Consider the following 21,227-nt stretch of genomic DNA (forward strand, 5'->3'; position numbering starts at 1 on the left):
TTCTTCTATTGCGACATTTTTCCCAGGGGCCATGTGATTGGAAAGTCTAGAAATTACTGTGTCACCATAAACAATTTATGTTTCTGCATCCCTCAACTACATGAACCCTGTGCACATGTCACTGATCACATGTCGATATAATCGGGCTGTCCTAATCATCATCCATCTAAAGTACTGATTATGTTATGAGTATGATGCCGTTGATGCCTGATTTAGATGACATATGTCTAAGCTTTCAGTCCTGAGAAAGATTTCCATCTTGGGTCATCAAACTGAGCCGTGATACACATTCACATCCTTGCCTCGCTGCTAAATTTGTGGGAGGGGAGGCTATACTCTGACAATGTTATAAAGAAGAAGAATGAATTCCAACAGCTAAATGTTAAATGAATGTTTTAAATGACACAAACAAACTAATTACTCATTTATGTGCCCTCGTGGCACGTTTGAGGCATTTATGCAAACTAGGCTGGCACTTAGCTGACCTATCTATTGTGCTTTAATATTTTAAAACTCACCATTTGGCTCATGTCCCAAAAAATTCTAATTCTGTTTCTCAAAACAGCAACACGCCAACCCGACCAGCCATCAAGTATTTATTGAAAGTGTACACTGAGTAAAGGCCATCCTGCTGCAGTGACCAATGGGTAATAAGATCACCAGTGTGATACAAAAAAGGTCTTTAATGTCAAAATAGGAACCTATACTTTCTGCATTTCCTATATCCCAGGGAAAGAAATGAGCCTTATCTTTGAGGAAGGTGGCCATCCATCAGCAATTTATCTCAGTTTATCAGTCTGCCCGAGTAGAAATGTGCAATGATGTTGGACATTAATCAAATCCTGACACATCACATTCAGGACTGAGACATGCACCCTTTCTTCCTGCCCAAATCTGGTCATTGTCCTGCTTGGGTTCTCTGGCTGCAGATTTAAATCCAGGCGGTGCTGGGTGCCAACATCAGACTGCTAGAGGGCCCTGTCATGTTAAAAGGGCATATGAAAATTGCAGCGACCGTGCAATGAAAATCAAAAAAGCAACACATTAAAAGTCTTGTACTTCAGCATCGTCATTACAGTTTTATTGTGCTAAATGTATCGCTGAAGTGCTCTTAGAACTCGCCCTGTTGAAAAGAGCAAAGATGAGGAGGATAGAAAGTTACATTTACTGTGTGTCTGTGTCAAGAATAATCTCATCACAGACAATGCTGCAGATCAAGGGGAGAGAGCTTCTTGTGGCTGAGTTCGTTTTCACTCTTGCTAGACTCCCTACTGACCACTCATTCATTCTGTTTTAGAAATTACTGAGTGTTACTGATGTACTGAATCGAAACTATCACAGGAGCCAAGGCTGCCATACATTGAGCATTTTGGACACTGGCTGCTCAATCTCTCCAGTCTATATTCATGTCAAAGCATCGATCTAACGTGGACAGCCAAAGGTCTGATATGTAGAGCAAGATTTTAAGAAAAATCTGTCAGTGATGTAAGACCTTAATTCAACCTCGGAGAGTAACCCCTGCAGTCGATCATAAAACCCTTTAGAGGACTTAAATTTTTCAGATGGATGAATATCTGGATACAAAATAGAAGGGAGCCAGATGTGACCCTGGAACAATTCCCTTCATTTTCTCTCTGCCATCAAATATAACGGATGTTTTGTGGCTGCTCTTGGTTGAACTCCATTCTTCCCTTTTATTATTTTGTTATTGGAGCAGAACATTTTATAAAGAGGAGATGTGTATGGATTTTACATAAGAGATTTACTTTTTTAAAACTTATTTTACATGAAATGAGTTCACGGGATTTCATCTGTCAGTAGTACCACGGTAGCACTGGATGATTCACATGTTATCATAGCTTATAATTGAAATACACTGTGCAAAGTTCTTGTATGCACATTCTTCTATCAAGTTCTGTTTTCCCATTTTTACACTCTTTTACTGTGACAGACTGCCATTTGGTGGTACCAGAGGTCTTACAGTGAATGTAGATGTGTTTAAAAGAAGGTTTTATGGCTTTTTTGACGTTCATCCATCCATCTTCTTAACAGTAAGGTCATGGGGCCTGCAGTCTATCTCATCTGGATATCCTAGATGGGTGACCAGTCCATGGTAAATGGACTGGTTCTTATATAGCGCTTTTCTACTCTCCTGGAGTACTCGAAGCGCTCTATACAACACGCCGCATTCACCCCATTCACACAAGCACTATTATCTATACGGTGAGTGCTTTCTAACTATCACTCATAATCCGATGGATGCATCGGAGAGCAAGTCGGGGTTGCCCAAGGATATTTGGCATGCAAACTGGAACCAGGGATCACACCACCAACCTTCCAATCAGCAGCTGACCTGCTCTACCTCCTGAGCTACAGCCACCCCTCCATCACAAGGCTAACACAGTCAGATAGACGATCCATACCTATGGTCACTTTAGATGATCTTTACCGAACTGTTATCTGTTTTGAGTGTGGGACAAAGCCACAAATACCACACATACTTAATGCCTCAGTTAACCAGAAGGTTGTTGTGAGGCAACAGTCCTAATGCCTTTTTAATTTTTTTCCTCCCTTGTTTACATTTAACACAGTCATAAAATGTCACTGTCTTTCAGGCTCTTTTGGAGGCAATTTTTTTCTATTTTATAACAGTGAAAGGGCGTTTTATTGGCCGTTAGGGATGACTGAAAAAGTTCATTGTGAAGTATTTCTTTAACTGAAGTTTGACCCTTTTCAATAACAAATTTAAACCTTTTGCACTGGGAGTTGAAATCATGAGAAATGTCAGCAGCAATGCAATTACAGGTGCTATGCACCCTCTCCTTTGCACAGCTGACATCTTGAAGAGTGAGAATTCATGCAGAAAATTGCATTTTTTATGTTGCCCTCACACTGAGTGGCTGTAACATGTATGCAAATTCCGCTGCCTCAGAACATTCCTGTCACTGATTTGGAGCATATTCGAAATGGCTTAAAATAAAATAGTGTATGATTCTTTAAGATACATACAGCATACAGTGTAATATACGTGCACTGAGAGGTACATCTTTGTCTTTTATGAGATCATCTGTTTTAATAATGGCCATGATGGATGATAATGGTCTGAGAAAGCAGCTCCTAATGTGTTCCCACTGCTAATGTTCAGATTATAACCCGCCTTTTATGATAGCTCTTGACCCCCCTGCAGAAAGATGCTGTATAAACATAATTTCTTTTGTCATTAAAGTACTAGAAGAACACTGCATAGACTGACACAATGCTAATGTCTTTCCCTGTCTGCTATCTGGCAACGGCACGACTGCTTTTCTGTGAATATTTGAAAGTTCACACAGCTTTTTCTGAGGTGTGTGTCAGTTATTACCAGGACATTTTAGAAATGAAAATGACCGGTAGGTATGTACTGTACAGCTAAGCACATTTGAAAACAAAATAAAATAAAAATAGCATTCAGTTACATTCAAAGTCAATGGGGGATATGCAAAGTTTTGAGATAATACCACTTAGTGTTCCAGTACTTCTATATGGTATGGTATTTCATATCATCATTTAGTCAGTTAAGTAGGAAGGACTGTAGTAGTGGGATTCATATCTGGTCATGGATGTATAATTGGCCTTCAGAGAGACTGGTGACCTGTCAAGGACACCCAGACATCGATGGATGGACTCAAACATGTTAATTTTAATGCATGGTCAGCGTGTAGAAATTATTGCTAAATGTAAGCCAAGGTTTTAAAAAACAGTTTAATAGTCACATTTATTTTACGTGCCTAATTGACTGGCCTTAAATCAGTGAAGAAGCTGTGACAAAAAGACATACACTCACAGGTAGTTTGTATTTTCGGCATATTGAGTCCAGTAGACCAACATTACACATCAATTTACTACTGAAAGAGGAGGTCCATTTGCATAACCCAGGGGGCATAGAGCACAGATAGTTTTCATCACTTGCCTTATACAACCCGTGATCATTCCAAAGAATACAATTCTTTTCTATGCGATTAACCTCTTGCTCCTAGATTTCGATTGTGTCCCAGATTGGAATAACTTCGACTAATCAGCCATTCTCATGTCCATACTGATATCTCTCCTGATGTGATCTTCAGCATACTAAGACAAAATCTATATAGAATGCATTATTCATACTCCCAAAACAAGCCCCATGAATTGATTTATGATCACTGATGAATAATACATATATAATTTCAAGCAGTAAAGCTTTGGCAACCATACATCTTATTTCTTTTTTTCCCCCTTTTTCTTCTGTGAAGAATTTGTGAAGCAAGAACAGCAACACCTGGAAACCTGAAACTTTATAACACGGCCTTAAATTCCTCTCTGTGACTTTGCCCCCCGACACTTTAGTTACTGAGCACATAGATGATACTGTAATATTTAAGATAAGACATGAAAATGGCGGTCAAGTCATTATTTCTAATAATCTAATTTCAGCATCTCATCAGAAATCACTGGAACAGCTATCCTAAAACTGAGGCTTATTTCTTATAGGGATGCCTCCCCTGCTCTTTGTGATAAATTCTTAAAGTATTTCTCTGATAAAATCTCAGCTCTAAGGGCTTCTCATCCATCTCACCCATCATCAGTTTTAGACCCAGTTCCAGCTTCTGAATGCTTGACTGTCTTTCAACAGTTTGAGCCAGTGTCTTATTCTGCTTTAAAAGATATAATTGATCATCTCAAAATCTCTGGTTCCCCGCATGATATTCTTCCTTCTCGTTTCTTTAAGGAAGCTTTACATGTTATTGGTCCTTGTATCTTATCTCTGCTGAATGCATCATTGTCATCAGGTTGTGTACCGTCTGTCTTTAAGCATGCTGTTGTGCAACCTATTATGAAAAAGAAAAATCTTGACCCTAATGCTCTCACTAACTACAGGCCGATCTCTAAACTCCCTTTTATTTCCAAAATATTGGAAAAGGTAGTTCTAAAACAACTTCAGGCCTTTTTAGATGCAAATGGTATTAATGAAAAGTTTCAGTCTGGTTTTAAACCTCGCCACAGCACAGAGACAGCCTTACTTAGAGTTTTTAATGATCTTCTTTTAACTGTAGATTCTGGATATTCTGTGGTCTTAGTTTTACTTGACTTGTCTGCTGCTTTTGACACGGTTAATCACAACATTCTTCTATCAAGATTGGAACATGTTGTTGGTCTCAAAGGTACGGTTTTATCTTGGTTTAAATCCTATCTCTCAGAGAGGTCATTCTCTGTTGCTATGGGGCAACACTCCTCGGCTTCTGCCCCTATTTATTGTGGTGTGCCTCAAGGGTCCGTGCTCGGTCCTGCTCTTTTCTCTTTGTACATGTTGCCGTTGGGATTAATTTTTAGAAAACATAACATCTCCTTTCACTGTTATGCCGATGATATCCAGATTTATTTACCTTTTGAAATCCGATGTGACTGCTTCTTTGCAACCTCTGTTCAACTGTTTGCATGAAGTTAAAATTTGGTTATCACATAATTTTCTTACATTGAACGAGAATAAGACCGAAATCATAGTCTTTGGTAGTCACACTCCGCTAGACCAGTTAGCTGATGCCCTAGGCCCTCTCGCTAGCCATCTTTCGTCCACTGTAAGAAACCTCGGAGTGTTCCTGGATGGCTCTTTTAAACTCGAGAAACAGGTGTCCACTGTGGTAAAAAACAGCTTTTACCAGTTGCGTCAGATTTCCAAAGCAAAGCCGTTCCTTCCTTTAAAAGATCTTGAAAGGCTTATCCACGCATTTATTACATCCAGATTGGACTACTGTAACTCCCTCTACTCGGGCCTCCAACACTCCTCTCTTTGCCGGCTCCAGTTAATTCAAAATGCAGCTGCGCGTCTTTTAACAGGTACGAGAATTCATGAACACATAACTCCAATTTTAGCCAAATTACATTGGCTCCCTGTTAAATATCGTATAGATTTTAAAATTCTTTTGTTCACTTTTAATATTTTGAATAATTTAGCGCCCAGTTATCTTTCTGATTTACTCCATTCATACAATCCCAACAGGGCACTTAGATCATCCAACCATAGGCTCCTAGCACAACCTAGGACTCGAATGAAGTCGAGAGGCGACCGGGCCTTTGCATCCGTGGCACCCAGACTCTGGAATAACCTCCCCGTTCATATTCGCACTGCCGAGTCTATCCAGTCTTTTAAATTACGTCTTAAAACTTATTTTTTTACTTTGGCTTTTGATTCTGTCTAGTTGGCTGTTTTAGCTTGTTGCGTTGTTACCTATTGTTTGTTGTCCTCTTCTATTGTTTGTTTTAACTGTCTCATGTTTTTATTGACTGTGAAGCACTATGGTCAACACTGTTGTTTTTAATATGTGCTATATAAATAAATTTTGATCTTAACTTGATGGGGAAATTTCAGTCTGTCCCATTTTATGAGCCAATTCCTTTTTATTAAAAAAATGTCACTTTCAAAAATTTATAATAACTCTAACTGTGAGATATCAGCTTGAAATTCAGGAAGTGTTGACTGAGCTTAAATAATAAAGCACACCGTCTTTCACCACTGTGGGATCCCGCAAACGTACAAAATCCATATACTGGCAGCATGGATTAGACACAGTTCTGTTTCCATGATTTAGTGTCGTAATTTAAGATTAGCTTAGACTTCTGTGTTGAATCCATGTAGGCTCTACAGCCTATGCAATTGGCTGACACCACTGCCAGCATTTAACATGACAATATCACAGCAAACTGTGTAGACATGCCGGTCCATTTCACGCCTTTTCTCTCCAAAGTGTAAAAATGTACACGCATGCAGATGTTGCAGTAAGCTGCATAAGTCTATTGCAAGCTGATATCTAACCTTTGCTGCAATAAGCCATTCCTCTTTAATCAGTGACTACCAAATTAAATTAAACGTTATAAAAATAATAAAAAAATAACACTTTGTGCAAGAAATTCCCAAAGGTCACTTTAAAAGTTAATTACATTGTAAAAGTTTTTAGTGTCTGAAAAAAACAATTTTAACTGCAAGCGTTTTACCTGTGATGTAATTTCCTTCATATGTGTAAAGGTACGTTTGAAGCTATTCTTTTTCACCGTGGCTCATTAAGCCACACACTGGGCTTGGGATCAAATTCCCAGGTGGCCAAGACCACATTGTCAATAATGTAGCTATTCATAGATGTGGTTCATTTACAAGAGCTCAATTAAATCTGCTTAAAAATAGTCTGAATTCTTGGAACTCTTATTGGAATCTTATCATTTTTCTTTTTCTGCTGCTATAGTTACTGATTTCTGTATCTCATTATTCTCAGGGACTCGATCAAGTAATAACCCTCATGTGAATGACATGTGGCTTTAATAATTGGTGGTTGCCAGGACACGTATCCCCCGCTTCTGTTGTAATGCACGTTGAGAGGAATGGAGGTCAGGAAGCGAGAGACGCCTCAGGTAGCTATTCTTGGCCTTAGCTTCGAGTCATTCACATTCTCTAATTGCTCAAGTTAACGTGTGACAAAAGATGAACAGCAGCCCTTCGTCCAGCAAAGCAAACCGCGAGCACTGCACACGTGCTTCACATGGCGGAAGAGAATAGTTTATATGTTGACATTTACAACCTAATTAAAACCAGCAGGGGAAATGAACCACACAGGGTCAGATGCTTATTCACACAAGTATTTACACACAAAATAAAGTATACTAGCACTTGCACAGACAATGGTACAATCCTGCACACAGTTTAAGCACCCTGCACATTTGCTAATCCCACCCAGCTGGAAAACCTGCTCATTTGAATCACTAAAATCCTAAGATGATTAAAATATATTACCATGTCACAGAAATTCATACTGGTAATATTAAAGATGTATATATGCACATAAATTCCCCAAAGCCCCCCTGCGTTTTGATTAGCAGATGAGAGAAAAAACTGTAGGTAACAAATAAAATGAATCAAAGGTGGAATTTTAAACAGCGTAAAGTTGTTATAAGAATACATTTGCACATCATTGCGGTATTTGTTCACAAGCGCACACTAAACTACCCGGGGCGGAGCAGAGCCTGCTGTCACATCTAACTTATCAAGTAGGAACGTGCCTCTCAGCCACTTGTTTCAGTTTTTCTATGGTAATAGAGGACATGAACTGAACTCTAGTTCTTCAGGGTGAAGGACTTTTTTATGCAAAGTCTGTGAATTGCACCACAGTTGTACTTGATTGGAAACCAGCGCAAGGAAAATCTCACTTTGGTTTCAAGTTAACAATATTATCAGTGCACAGATTCGCTTCCATTACTTCCATGTCATTGAATTTCTTTGTAGGGAACACAGCATATTCTTCACTTTGCTGTGACATCGAATGCCACTGCAATATGCTTAGTTCATTAAAATGCCCTTTAAGCTCTTCTCTGCAAAGAAGAACACCATTTAGACCTCACAGTTTAAGCTCACACATGACCGTGCTTGCTGTGATGTAAAGCCATGGTGTTTGCTTTTGCAGAGCCTCCTGTCATTACACTGTGTTGTGAGTACAGAAAAATTACGTGCATTATGCTTGTCCTGCAGTTCATTGTGGCTCTTATATTTGCATGTTTTTGTTTTGTTTTTTTACATGCATCCAAATTTTGTCTTATAAATCCAGGAGGTGTTTGTTTAGTGCATGTTAATCATTTGCAGCTGGCTATCCTTATCTTATTGTCATGGGTAATTGGTTATGCAGTACATGGAAACCAGAGACCTGCAGGCGACACAGAGGAAGAGGCACATTGGGATGGAAGAATCTGCGATCACTGAAGCGTGTCAAACATTTTTCCCCCCTTTTTCCCTCCTTTAAATTGCTATATCTTCTTTACCTATTAATTTCCCCTTCTCCGCAAACCCATCACAACCCTCCCAAGCATCTCTTTATATTTTACTTTTAAAAATGTGCAACTTGAATATATACGCCTTCATTCCATCTGTCTTGACTCTCCTTAATTTTCCTCTTTATTCTTACTCCTACTCAATCTGACAGCGAACCCATATCTCGATTAGACCTCTGGAAATGCCTGTGCAATTTCCTGGAAGATTATAGTGATGGATTTACACAATAGCAATCAGAGCAAAGATGTGGCTCAAAATAGCCCTCTGCTACTGGCAAGAGATGTTTTGGAGCGGTGGTCAAAGCTCATATTTGCTCGACTACTTTCTTTAAGCACATAGTCAAAAATGGATGTTTTAAATTATATGAAACAAGCTGTTACAGTAATTTTAAAAAAGCTAGTGGGCCTCCTGACAGCAGTTACCTCAAAGCAAGATGAGCCATTCCCTGGTGACTTTTCATCTAATTTGACTAGTATTTCTCTTGCTTCCTTCAACAAACTACTCTGAATGAGGTCACATTTCTCTGACCTCGGGGCATTATTACCCTGTAATCATGTGTTGCTCTGCATGGCTACATTTGTTATTTCTCGTTGACAGCCTAATGTTAGAAGAAAGCAATTTTACCTGATGGATGATCATAAGACTGGGAGAGGCTATATCAGCTTCATGCCTCACCAGTGAATTATGCACAACAAAATCCCATAGATGCCTGAACCAGCTGCCCACAATACCTGCCTTCTCAAACCAGCTTTACACACTAGGTATTATTGCCAGAGGTGTGAGGACTTTTCGCCTTGTCAGAATGTGCATGAAGATCATCCATTACGCCGGTATTTGCTTGCCTTCTTAAATCAAATAGGGTGCCAGTCTTTACGTTACAATGTTGTCATGAAAAATTGTTGACTTCTTTTTAAGCAGCATAGGTTGGACAACTGATTCATGATCACACAAATCAATCGGCACTGCTCCTCTGGCCCGCACTTTGTCTGTTGGCAGCAATAGGGATAATGTGTCAAAGTGGGCCTCCTCCATCTTGTCACTTTAAGTGCAATCAATAATGCTTCCCCACCAACTGAACGCCTCTGAATATCAGCCCTCCCCTCGCCTCGTACTTGGCCGAGCATTTCAATCAATATTTGACTGGGGGGCTAAAACATCTGCAGGAGCAACAACAAAAAGCGAGGTAATATTAAATGCTTTACAATACACTGAAAATGACGCCACGCTCTGCAGGACCGGCAATGCGATGGAAACCAAAAAAATAAATGAAAAATTGAATTCTCTGTGACGGTTGTGTCTACAAACGTCATGTTTGTGTTGTGTGGATTTTTACATGGTATAAGTCTCAGCGGAAAACGATTTCACAGCCTGTCATAATTAAACAATTAAACTGCTATTTAACTTCAACTCAATTTAGCTAATCAAACACTGCATCACAGCTCAATCACTGCTACAGCATAAGTATGTGGAGAGGATGCTTTTTATCTTTAAACACAGTTTTCCAGCAGTGCTTTACAGTGTGAATGTGTTGTCCCCACAGCCTCATACATCACTGTAGAGAATTCTCAATGTATGGCTTGCCGTCGGCTTCCAGATGGGTCCAATCAATAAAAGCTAGCCTCTGGCCAACGTATCTGTAAATTAGTCTACCTAAAAAATTCAACAAGCCCATAGAGCGGTTAGATGTGTGCACATAGGTGCTTGGCCCTGGAAACGATTGTATTAATTGCCTCGGGGATTATGAGACACAGACCTCCACTCTCTCATTTGACACTTCTAGCAGCGCTCTCAAGCCCCCGTTGCACCTAATGGATGGTGTTTGGCGCAGTGTTGCATATGTATTAGCTACCAACTTATAAGTGGGCATGTAGTGAGCACATCCCCATGCATGCCTATGTGTCTGTGTGAGTGTGTCGCTTCTGTTATCCTGAGCCGGGCAGGGTAAGTGCAGGGCTGGCTGCTGGTTCCTAATTGCTATGACTGCTCCCACTACTCTTGCCCTCACAGGCTGGCACTACCCTTCTCTGTTAATCTGTGCCAAGGATTTGGCTCACTTGACACTCAACTGACCTGACAGTCCTTTGGGTGTCTGTTGCAAACAAATATACACACAAAAAAATGAAATGGATGACTGTACAGACACTTAACTACAAGTGCTCCTGCACAAAGAGACAAACTCTCATGGAAATGAGAGACACAGATATGCAGTCACTCAGACAAGTGCACGCACACATCAACGCAAAATCACAGTTCAAAGAGCCGCAACTCCATTTGAGATATGTTTCTGGACAGCATCACTATGATGTAGAGGGAGAGCTCTTGACAGTGTTGTTAGGGGAACGGCATCAAACAGTGGCGTGAGTATGTGTGAGTGCGTGCCGATGCCACATCTGCTGATAATGTCCGCACGCGGCCCTCGAATGAGAAGTGAGCTTGTTGATATCAAGTACTTGCACATAGCTATACATGGTGTCCTTTTTGTCTGAAGAGCTCATCTGGCACGGCAGACTGACATCTGATCTGATGGCTTTTGAAACTTCTGAACATGACGCACAGCCTCGGAAACATGTTCTTGTCTAGTCACATATGCAAATATTTTATTAAGGGAGACTGACAGGGAAAACACGCTACACAATTATAAAAGGTCTTCAAACACAGGGCATTAAATGAGTGTCACTGATGAAGCCATAGCTACGGCCTCTGATCACAGGAAAAGCAGGTGTGAACTGCATTGCGAGAAGTCAACAAAGCTGAAAGTTTGCGGTTTAGCAGCTGTAAAACAAATAAACTGGCTGAAGCGATGAAGCAGCAGTCTTAACACGACCAGAGGTGTCAAAGCTCTTCATGTGAATCTGCGTTAAGTAACAGTCACTTATCTGAAAAGGCAAGGGAACAACACAAAAAAGACATAGTAATGCCTTATGTTGTTATAAGTAAACAGATGTTTACAGAGCAAACAATGAACAAATCAGCAGTGTTCTTTCAAACTCTCGAGGGAACTTTATATTAACCATTGCTAAACATTTCTGTCAGCTGTTCAGTGTTAATGTGTGATTTATCATGTTATTTCTAAAAAAATATCATTTGCTGCTGGAAATGAAGCTGATAAGAGCACGAAACTAAACAAAACCAGTAAAGTCAAATGTCATAAAACCAAAAAAGTGAACTGATCAGGTTTAAACCTTAATTAGATTACAGATATATATAAATGGTAGAATATAGAGCTAGTATCTTAAAAAACAAACAAAAAAAACTTTAGCTCAACTGGACTGCTTTTAAATTCATAAATACTACCAAAAACAGTGTCAGTTTAGTACGTGGAACCATTATTGAAAACTTACCTGTGATTCTCTGAATTTTGAGGGTCTGTACACAGACAGGGTGAGCTCTCCTCTTTAGCTCAAGTGCTCATATGTAACTCTGGTAGTACTCTTGGAAAGTAAGGAAAAATGTCACATATACACTTTAATAATGCTTCAAGGGTAGTCTGTGCATTAAGCTAGCTCAGAAATTCAGCGCACAAAAATGTAGGTTATTAAAAAAAACAGGCATGAGTTTAGAGAGCGGGAGAGATTTCACTACAATAGGTCATAATTTGGAAATGATTCGTTTTGAAAAGCAGAACTTAGGATGAGTTAATCTCTCGTGGGGTTTGACTTGGTCTGACTAATAAGTGAACTTTCTATCACTGCAGAGTCAGAGCGCATCCGTACTTACAGCAAGTGTTAAGCAGTCCGTTGGGCTTTCTCGTGCTCGGTTGACATATTCTGAGTGTCCATTTAGTGTAGCACCAGAGAAGCTTGGTTGATCAGGCTCCAGCTTGATGGTTAATAGCCATGGCCACTGCACAAAAAGAAAGATGACACAGAATGAGCAATAGAAGGCCTCCCAACTCAAGCTATTATAGAACACAAAACCTAAATAAAGTGAAAGTGCATGTACAGTATCTTCACATAAATTCCTAAATCCATCCTCAGTTCCATTTCTGACATTTCTTTTTAAATCATATTAAACCTCTATTTTCAATAAATTACTGTCACTCCCTGTTTATAATTGTAAAGACCATTTTATCATTTTAATAGCACAAATAAATAAAAAAAATAAGCAAATGTTAAAAAATATTAACAAAGGAAGAAGTGAACTACAGAAATCAACAACTATTCTGATATGGTCTTTATTATGGGCGAATATAGTGTTGCAGTGCATTTTTTCCTGTGAATGTTCACAAGGAATCTTGGAGATAAGTCGTGCCTAAAAAATGCAGCGATTTCAGTGGACTTAATGCTTTCAGGAGCACAATCATCATATTGCTGCACCCGTATTTTCTAAAATAGCCATTCTAATGAGAAGGTCCCGTCTCTGCAATCAAGCACTCTTCTTGGCAGGACACTACCTCTCATCTGAACACATGCACACACATTTGGGGATGGGACTGATGCAGGCATTTCTTTGTCTTCATTTTGTCATTGTTTTGGAGTGGAGGCTGGTGATGGCGTAATGTACAGCTGGTTAATTGTAACTATGAATCCAAAAATCAAACTAAAGTTTCTGCTAGGACTTAAACAAGCTTTAGCTCACAACCCAGCACTTCTTCGAGTCTCTGTCCTAAGACAGTGGTGCTGTTTCAAGGGCAGAAAAGTGTCATAGACCACTTTGTAAATTATACAGTACTCAGTCCCAGGAGACCTATAATCCTCATTATCCATAATGTATACATCCAGCATGAGAACCAAAGAAAATGACGATGGTTCTGACTGCTTCTGATGTAAATGACTGTGGCCTGAGTTAATTATATGTTCGCACCCTCAGCCACAGCCCTCTGAGACCATTATCTCAGAGTGCTGAAGCACTCTCACCCATATGGACACTAACAGGCACATGTCATGTGTGTAAATTTTACACAGAACTCTTCACAGGAACCCAGGCAGTTTCAAAATCTCTCTAACAAAGACTTGTACACTTCATGGAAATAACAGCTGCTGCTTGTGTCTTTAGTATATGAAGGGCAAGCATGTAAAAAATAGATAAAGAAAATACCTTCTTTTGAACTGTGGATGAGCAATAACCTTAGTTTAAGACACAAGGGGAGGGGAAGACACGAGCAGGTGATAATAGGATAAACCCTGAGCCCTGAGGCCACAGTGTTTAATACACTAAGTCTGTGTTGCTGAAAAGATGTAGCGTCATGATAACAACTTGTGTTTATGGAACGTCGCCGCAGAGACGCATTACTGTCCGCGCCGTGTCAGTCATGTTTTGACTAATCACAAAACAGAAGATGGCAGAGAAATCATAGGACCCCCACGTTCAGCAGAATCCGGGCACCAGCAGGGCTTTTCGTTGGATGGAAAGATTTCGGGAACGCTGGAGGGTGAAACATGCTGAGGCTGGGTGACACACCACTGTTGTCTCAAACAGTTAGACAATACATTGGCCAAATTATTTCCCTGTGGTGAAAAACTGCCTAGCGATTCTTGTCTCTGGTGCTCTAATTCATTTATTATGCTAATAGGAAAAGCCTTTAGTCTGATCAGACATTGCATAAACTTAAGTGCGCTTCAGTGTTCTCTAATCATGTAGGAAAATGATTTGAAGGCTCCTAGCAATTCTGCTGCATTATAACATGATGGAAATTATTCACAAAATTGTCAGATGATAAGGGTTTTAAATATCTAATAGGCAGCTTTGGACGGGGATTGCAATCTTCCTGGCCAGCGGCCATTTTAATCCTTCATCAACAAATCTGAGAATTCTGAATAAATGCTCTGTAAGGCTGAACATGCATAGCTGAGACTGGCTCACGATAGTCTGGCATGACCTAAGTTCTTTTCTGCTGCAAGTTGTGGGCTTAGTGTATATGTCAGTAAAAAGGGCCATCAAGGTTATAAAAATGCAGTCTAGGTTCTCCCCTGGCATATGACCCAGGCAGCTGTCTTTACCCACACTCTATCACCTTAATCTCCCAAGAACTACTTCAGCCTCTGGGGAGGAGGAACTCTGATTTAATAGAGTGACCAACCTGTCTAGCAGACTGTCATCACTGAGGAGAACTAAACATTTGGTGAAGAGCACACTTCCTGACTTGCTTCTACACTGGGTGGACTGTAACATCCTGACACTTGTCTAAGCCCTGCAAAGATGTAGGAAAAAATGTTGTTGTCTGGTTAGCGAGTATGTTCGGGTAGCTGCACGAATATCGCAAACTCTACATTTTATGGTTGGAAGCTTCAAACGTAATTTTATTTGTGTCATTGTGTGGATGATCTAATTTTAGTCTTTATGTAAGGCAAGAAGGCAAGGCTGTCTACTAATCACATTTACATCTGATTACGCAACAAAAGATTTCAGATGGTGGTGTCTATTCTTGAAATGCACCAGTCAATCACATCAAAACCACCCATTGCATAAGTACCTGGCCAATTACAGTCTGTACAGGACTGTGCAAGGGTGTCATTTCCTGCAACTGTGACACCTGCAGCGGATCCTTTGGGAATTGTGAAAGGATTTTATTGCCAGATATGCATTAGATGTTCATTTGGTGTCAGTGCCTTGGCAGTAGTGAGATGGGTCTGCAACTACCAAGTGCTACTTACAGAAGCTTGCCTCAGTTTTGCCATTTTTCTTCATGCAGCATTTTATATCCACAGCATTAACTTACTGAAGCACATCGTTCATTATTTACACTAGCTTTCTTTGTGTGTTGCTGCCAGCAGTTGTCAGTAGAATAGCATGTGACAGGCAGCAGATGCCGTTTTCTTTGAGACTGACAAACCTCTTGGGGATCCAAACATAACAGCATTAATCTGTTGCACTTTAACCTTTAAAACCTAAAAGAAAATATCTAAAAAAAATTTTATATATATATATATATATATATATATATATATATATATATATATATATATATATATATATATATATATATCTATCCCAGGAGTTTATGTTCTTAAGAAATGCTCAAGAACACAAACTCCTGGAAAAAAAAACCCAAAGAAACATTTCCTTTCCATCTCTGAATGTGAATTAGATGTTACCCAGTCTATTTTGTTTCTTTCTTTCTAAGTAATTATTTTAATAATTATATTAATAAAGTAATTTTGAAACACAATGTGCCTAATTCCTCTAATCCCAGTTGAGCTTTGTCTTTTCTTTGTTTTATGAGGCACTGAACTGAATATCTTGAGTGTTGTATTGCTGGTTTAATAAATCAAACCATTTGAAAATTAAACACCTTTAGGTACAAGCACTGATTTTTTTGTACAGATCAGTCAGCGACCTAATTTAGAAATTAGTCAGACAATTAAGAAATAACAAATGTAGCTTTCTTTGCAAACTTGGAAACTTGAATGTAGTATTGTTAGGTTTTTTTCATGCTATTATTTTTTTAATTGCAGTGATTCTCATTATTTCATTATTTCATATAGAGAAGCTGTTTTTAATTATTTTATTTTATTATTTTATTTTATTCAATTAATACAGTAGGTGCAGGCTAAACTGTTTGCAGTATTACCATATAGATTACAGTGATGGACTGTTGCAGTGGTGCAGGGCAAACTGTGGTATCCATGGTCACTGCTAGGTTGGGTCCTGACATGGTAAAAGACAGGCATGGCACTCAGGATATGCCGACTGAATATTCTGTACATGCGGTTTTCTAAGCATCACGAAAAGCAAAAAATTGTAATAATAAGAAACATGTGATGAATAAAATAAAAAAATACGACACTGAGACTAAGAGAGTAGTATAGTAGAGTCACTTCAAAGTTCTTTGTGTTTGTGGGTTGTGGTTTCCTCGGCAGCTGATAGTATAGTGGTAATTACTGTTACCTCAACAGCAAGGTGGGTCTGGGTCTCAACCTGTTGGCCTTTTCTGTGTTCTCTCAGGCTACATGTTCTCTCAGGGTACAACTAATGATTCTCAGTTGGCCTTAGGTGTGAATTTGAATGCATCTCACCTCATGTCAGCTTGGACTCCAGCCCCCATGACCCTGAATTGGATGGATAGATGTATGGATGACATTTTTTTTTTTTTTTTTTTTTTTTTTTTTACCTCAGTATAAAACTTCATGAGGTCAAGAAAAGATTTTAAGGATTTAATTATATAATGGCAGATGTTGATGGGGATTTGAAATGTAGTACAAACCATGTTTTGAAGATGGACTACAAAAAGCACATCTTAGATGCTTTGCCACATGTTAAAATAGACAAAAAAAAGGGAAGTTACCAAATGTAATGGCGAAATAAGAGTGTTTGCTTTCATTCTTGCCACTCATATTGTGTCTTCTCGGTGAAGAGATGATGTAATTAAACTTTTGCATTCATTAAGACTTTTAGTATCTGTGACTGAAGTCAAACTAATTAATGATAATCCTAAAGGCTGGCAATAAAGGAAGGCTTAAAATGAGGACCTAACTAATGCAGAGTAGACACGCAAAATAATCTCAACTTTACTTTGATCATTTTGATATAGCAGTCTTTATACAGATATAGAAAACTTCTAGAGCTGTCTGACAAAAGTAACAACTTCATAAAAAGCTTAAAGCTCACAGTTAACCTGTAAAGTAAAGATATTATTAAAAGCTCAGTTGTATAAGCATCTTAGCAAGTTATACCAGGAGATGGAAACACATCAGTAATTTACATGAAGATCTGCATCCTTTGACAGGTTGAGTTGATCGTTTGTTTTTGTGAACCGTCAGATGTTGCACTGCTCTGGATTGTGAGGTGGCATTATCACCTTTCCTTTTCTTATGGATAGTCCTGTGTACTCTCTGCTAAGGGAGATAAGAAAGGAAGCATTCAAGCACCTTTTTTTTCTCAGCAGTCAGACCTCAGCCACATCTTATTATGGCTGTGACTTAGACAGTTTTCTATCTTTTAACACAGCAACCATCACAAGGAAGAGATCTGACCATGATTAGGGTTGACCACAGACCTGGTTGTGCATTAGTAAGAATATAGCTCACTACAGGTCACAAAAAATAATAGAATGTGCCGACATAGAGAAATGCACATAGAAGGAAATGCATGCACATTAAATGAAATGAGGACAGGTGGATACCAAGCTACATTTTATATCCACAGAGATTAAACCCTTCTTATCACATTTTCACTTATCACAGCATCACCTCAGAATACCCCATCCTGAAATTGCTGTTTTATGTCCAGTGACATCTGCATCTCCACAAGACTCACCTTAAGAGGGCATTTTCTAACAAAAACATGTTCACACTGCTACGAACTGTCGGAAGTGCTTTGGAGAGATCTCATCGAAAGCATAAGCAATAAAACAAGCCTCCCAGTGTTTCCATTTTTAAATACTCAGAAGGGAAGGTCTATAATGCAGTTTCCTAGTACTTGGTGTCCCTTGACTGAAACTGCCAGGGTCCTCCTTCAAGTGTGGGCTCTTGCTTTCCTGCAACATCAGCATTATGTTAGAGAGGAATGAGCGGCAGCTTCTATAAGTCTAAGCGCGGTCATAGATCTCAGTGGACATCTACTCTGGCTCTTCATTATCTGCTCTCAGCTAACATCCCAGTTGGGGGGGCGATGTGTCTGGATAAAAAGTCTTTATTATGTAACTGTCTGAAAAGCTGCCTGTCAGCTTGTTTACACGCCAATGCATCAGTCTCCCAGTGCTTTTTCATCTTTAGAATAGAGAGTCATATGCTTCCAGCATACATTATAGATCGATAGGCATGCCCATCTGGTGAATGTTTTCCTCTGGTTGATTAAGAAATTGGAGTAACAAGGATCTTACTGTATCCTGACTAATGCAGACATCAATCATATTATCAGTAGGTGGATGTTTTTGCACCTACATGTTGAGCCAAATCATTCAGCTTGAAAGACAGTGGAGCATTGACTGTGCTGCCGTCAATTGCTGTGGGTGCTGCCTGGATGAGTGCAAAGCCCAGACCAAACAAGGAGAAAGATTAGTGGATCTGTTTAACCTCGGGGCAGAAGGATACGGTATTAGACCGTGGGGTTTGCTTAGCTGTTTGCACTGCCGTTTGCCTTGCCGTGTGCTCTCCCTCTATAATATGTCTCGACAGTGCAACTCGGAGCTAACGGCACTAATTAGATAAACCACTGAAGGATCTTTTTTTTTTCTTTTTCATTTCCATTACTTGCACGTGGGATTTTGGAATCAGTGCCTGTCTTGCTTTGGCGTAATGTGTGCCAATCACCCAGTTATATATGTGATCTGTAGTTAATTTAATCAAGCATTTAGTCAAGAACTGCAACTTTACTTAATATTGTGCTACTGCTCATGACGATAATGTGTTCTTTGTCTATAGAGACGTATTAAAGATATGTTTTGTCTCAGCTCAAATATGAAGTAATAACTAAAATGGATATAAGATTAAATTAACTCAAGAACTGGAGAAGCAAGCGAAATGAAGAGGATTTTATTAAGGATGTGCTCAGGTTAAATTTGGTTTGAAAGTATGAGGGACTGTTGTAGAAACGAATTATTAAAAATTGTGATGCGTTCAAGACGCATGATCACACTCGTCGTGACACTCTATCTTGTTATCACCCATCAGTTTATGACGGACTAAGTGTTTTTCATTGTTACCATCTTGGTGTTTTCAGACCAGTGTGAAGAGTGAGAGGTGGATCTGACTAAGAAACTGACTTTTATACTCGTTGTGACTTCTTAGTCACACAACAGGGCAGGTGTAAAGCACACACTGCTTTATCCTTCTTTTTTGTCTTCAGTGGGGACCACACTTTACAAACAGTCATGTTGTGGTCAATGAGACTTGAAACTAACAATCACAAACTGATCAGGACATGTTTTTACTGCCCCCCAATAGACTTCAATACATGTGCAGGTCCTTTTTCAGATTTAAAGCACTACTTTTGGGCTTCAAGGATTTTTCCATTTTTATATGGAATCTATGGAAACAGAGCACTGCTGGGTAACTTGTGTCTTGCCTAAGGAAACGTGAACAAGAAGAGCTTGGGATTTAACCACTTTTGTCTAGCTGAAGCCAGTAAAGCCATGAAAAAATGACCAAAAATGTTTGATATACTGTAAAATATGGAGTTTATTACAAGTCAATTGCTGTATTGTGAAGTGTTTCCTACGATGTAACAAAGTTTCTATCAAAAATAAAATAAAAAGAATAAATACATAAATATAAATACATGACTATGCTGGTGTCTTAATAGGCACCGCATCCTTTAACCCACAAAATATATATACATGTGCAGCTTTCACTTCTGCTTTCTGCATCATCCCCAACTAGTCTGACATCCAAGTAATAAAAACTATTCAACAAATTATGATATAAACTTTAGCACACTGACACAAGTACAGGAAGAACATTTAAGGGGAAAAAAATAATTCTTTCATGAAGGTGTGGGAGAAACAATCTGGAACATTTTAAGAGCTCAGAATAGGATCAGTGTGAGACAAGAAGCCATTTTTTTTCCATGGGAGCGATATTTCAGAGGTATCAGAACATATTCAAAACCTAACTGTTGTCAAAACAAGCTTGAGTGCGTCTAGGAGAAACTGTCCTAGCAAAGATAACATCTTTACCTGAATTTCCATTTTCTCTTCCACTTCATGCCTCTGCCTCATGATTACACAAGCTAAATGTGTGGGCCAGTGCAACCACCAGTCTGTTTTGCAGACGTAGTGACACTTGTGTATATGGTAGCAAATAAGTAACAGAAAATACAATGAAATTGTAGAGGTTAAAACATATGTTTTGATGTTTAATTGTTAACTGTATAGTCCTGCACAGTACAAATTTTGTCGTAATTCTTAAATAAGCAAGGAGCCTTCACAGGTTTCTACTGTTGCAAATCGGGTATTCCAGCTTGTCTTTTTTCTTGGAGTTTAGATCCATATTTTTTTGCTTTCCTAGCTACTTTACAAGGTAATACCTGCAGCTCTTGCTGATGCTATCTCTTTGGTCATGTTGCCCAGTGTTGTTTAACCTTAAGAAATTCTGGTTCTCTAGATCTCTGACTGTGTCGTCTCCATCACTTGGTGTTTGCACTACTCTTCACTGGAACCCGATAGGAATTGAGGTTTGTGCTTAAAGGCTGAACTGGTACCATCACATTTTGAGACATCAAAACATTGAGCGCCACATCATTGGACAAACTTGTCACTTTGAGTCCACTCAGAAACTCCATCTAACTGTCACGGTGATTCAAAGTCAAGACAAAAGCATGTCACTACATTTTCACGGCACTTTAAAACTGACATTAACTGAAGGGTGAAAAAATACCTCAGACAACTGGTAGAAATAATCACATTTCTATGCATTCTTAGCACAAATTGTAGTGTTTTTCATATTGTAATGATGATCGACTGCATGTGCAGGTACTGATATTCTATTAAGGAGTTTAAGAGCTACCTGCACTTGGAACTGCTGCT

General features: G+C 39.2%; 1 protein-coding gene across 3 annotated transcripts in view; it reads right to left on the reverse strand.

Moving 5' to 3' along the window:
- The window catches only part of chrm2a (cholinergic receptor, muscarinic 2a), a 99,408-nt gene that overhangs the window by 48,583 nt on the left and 29,598 nt on the right, over window positions 1-21,227 (reverse strand). Inside the window, exons 2-3 of one of the 3 annotated variants that reach the window (XM_086268233.1) lie at window positions 12,542-12,667; window positions 12,166-12,255 (exon numbers count right to left, since the gene is read on the reverse strand). The exons of 1 other annotated variant lie outside the window; for it this stretch is intronic. The gene's annotated coding sequence lies outside the window, so the exon portion shown is untranslated. The remainder of the gene's footprint in view (window positions 1-12,165; window positions 12,256-12,541; window positions 12,668-21,227) is intronic. One more of the 3 variants, XM_086268232.1, reaches the window with a different exon arrangement.

The sequence above is a fragment of the Aulonocara sp. 'chitande type north' Nkhata Bay genome, linkage group LG17, assembly GCF_057382095.1.
Source record: "Aulonocara sp. 'chitande type north' Nkhata Bay isolate Kocher_YH1m ecotype deep benthic linkage group LG17, A_spYH_male_GT1.1, whole genome shotgun sequence".
NCBI lineage: Eukaryota > Metazoa > Chordata > Actinopteri > Cichliformes > Cichlidae > Aulonocara > Aulonocara sp. 'chitande type north' Nkhata Bay.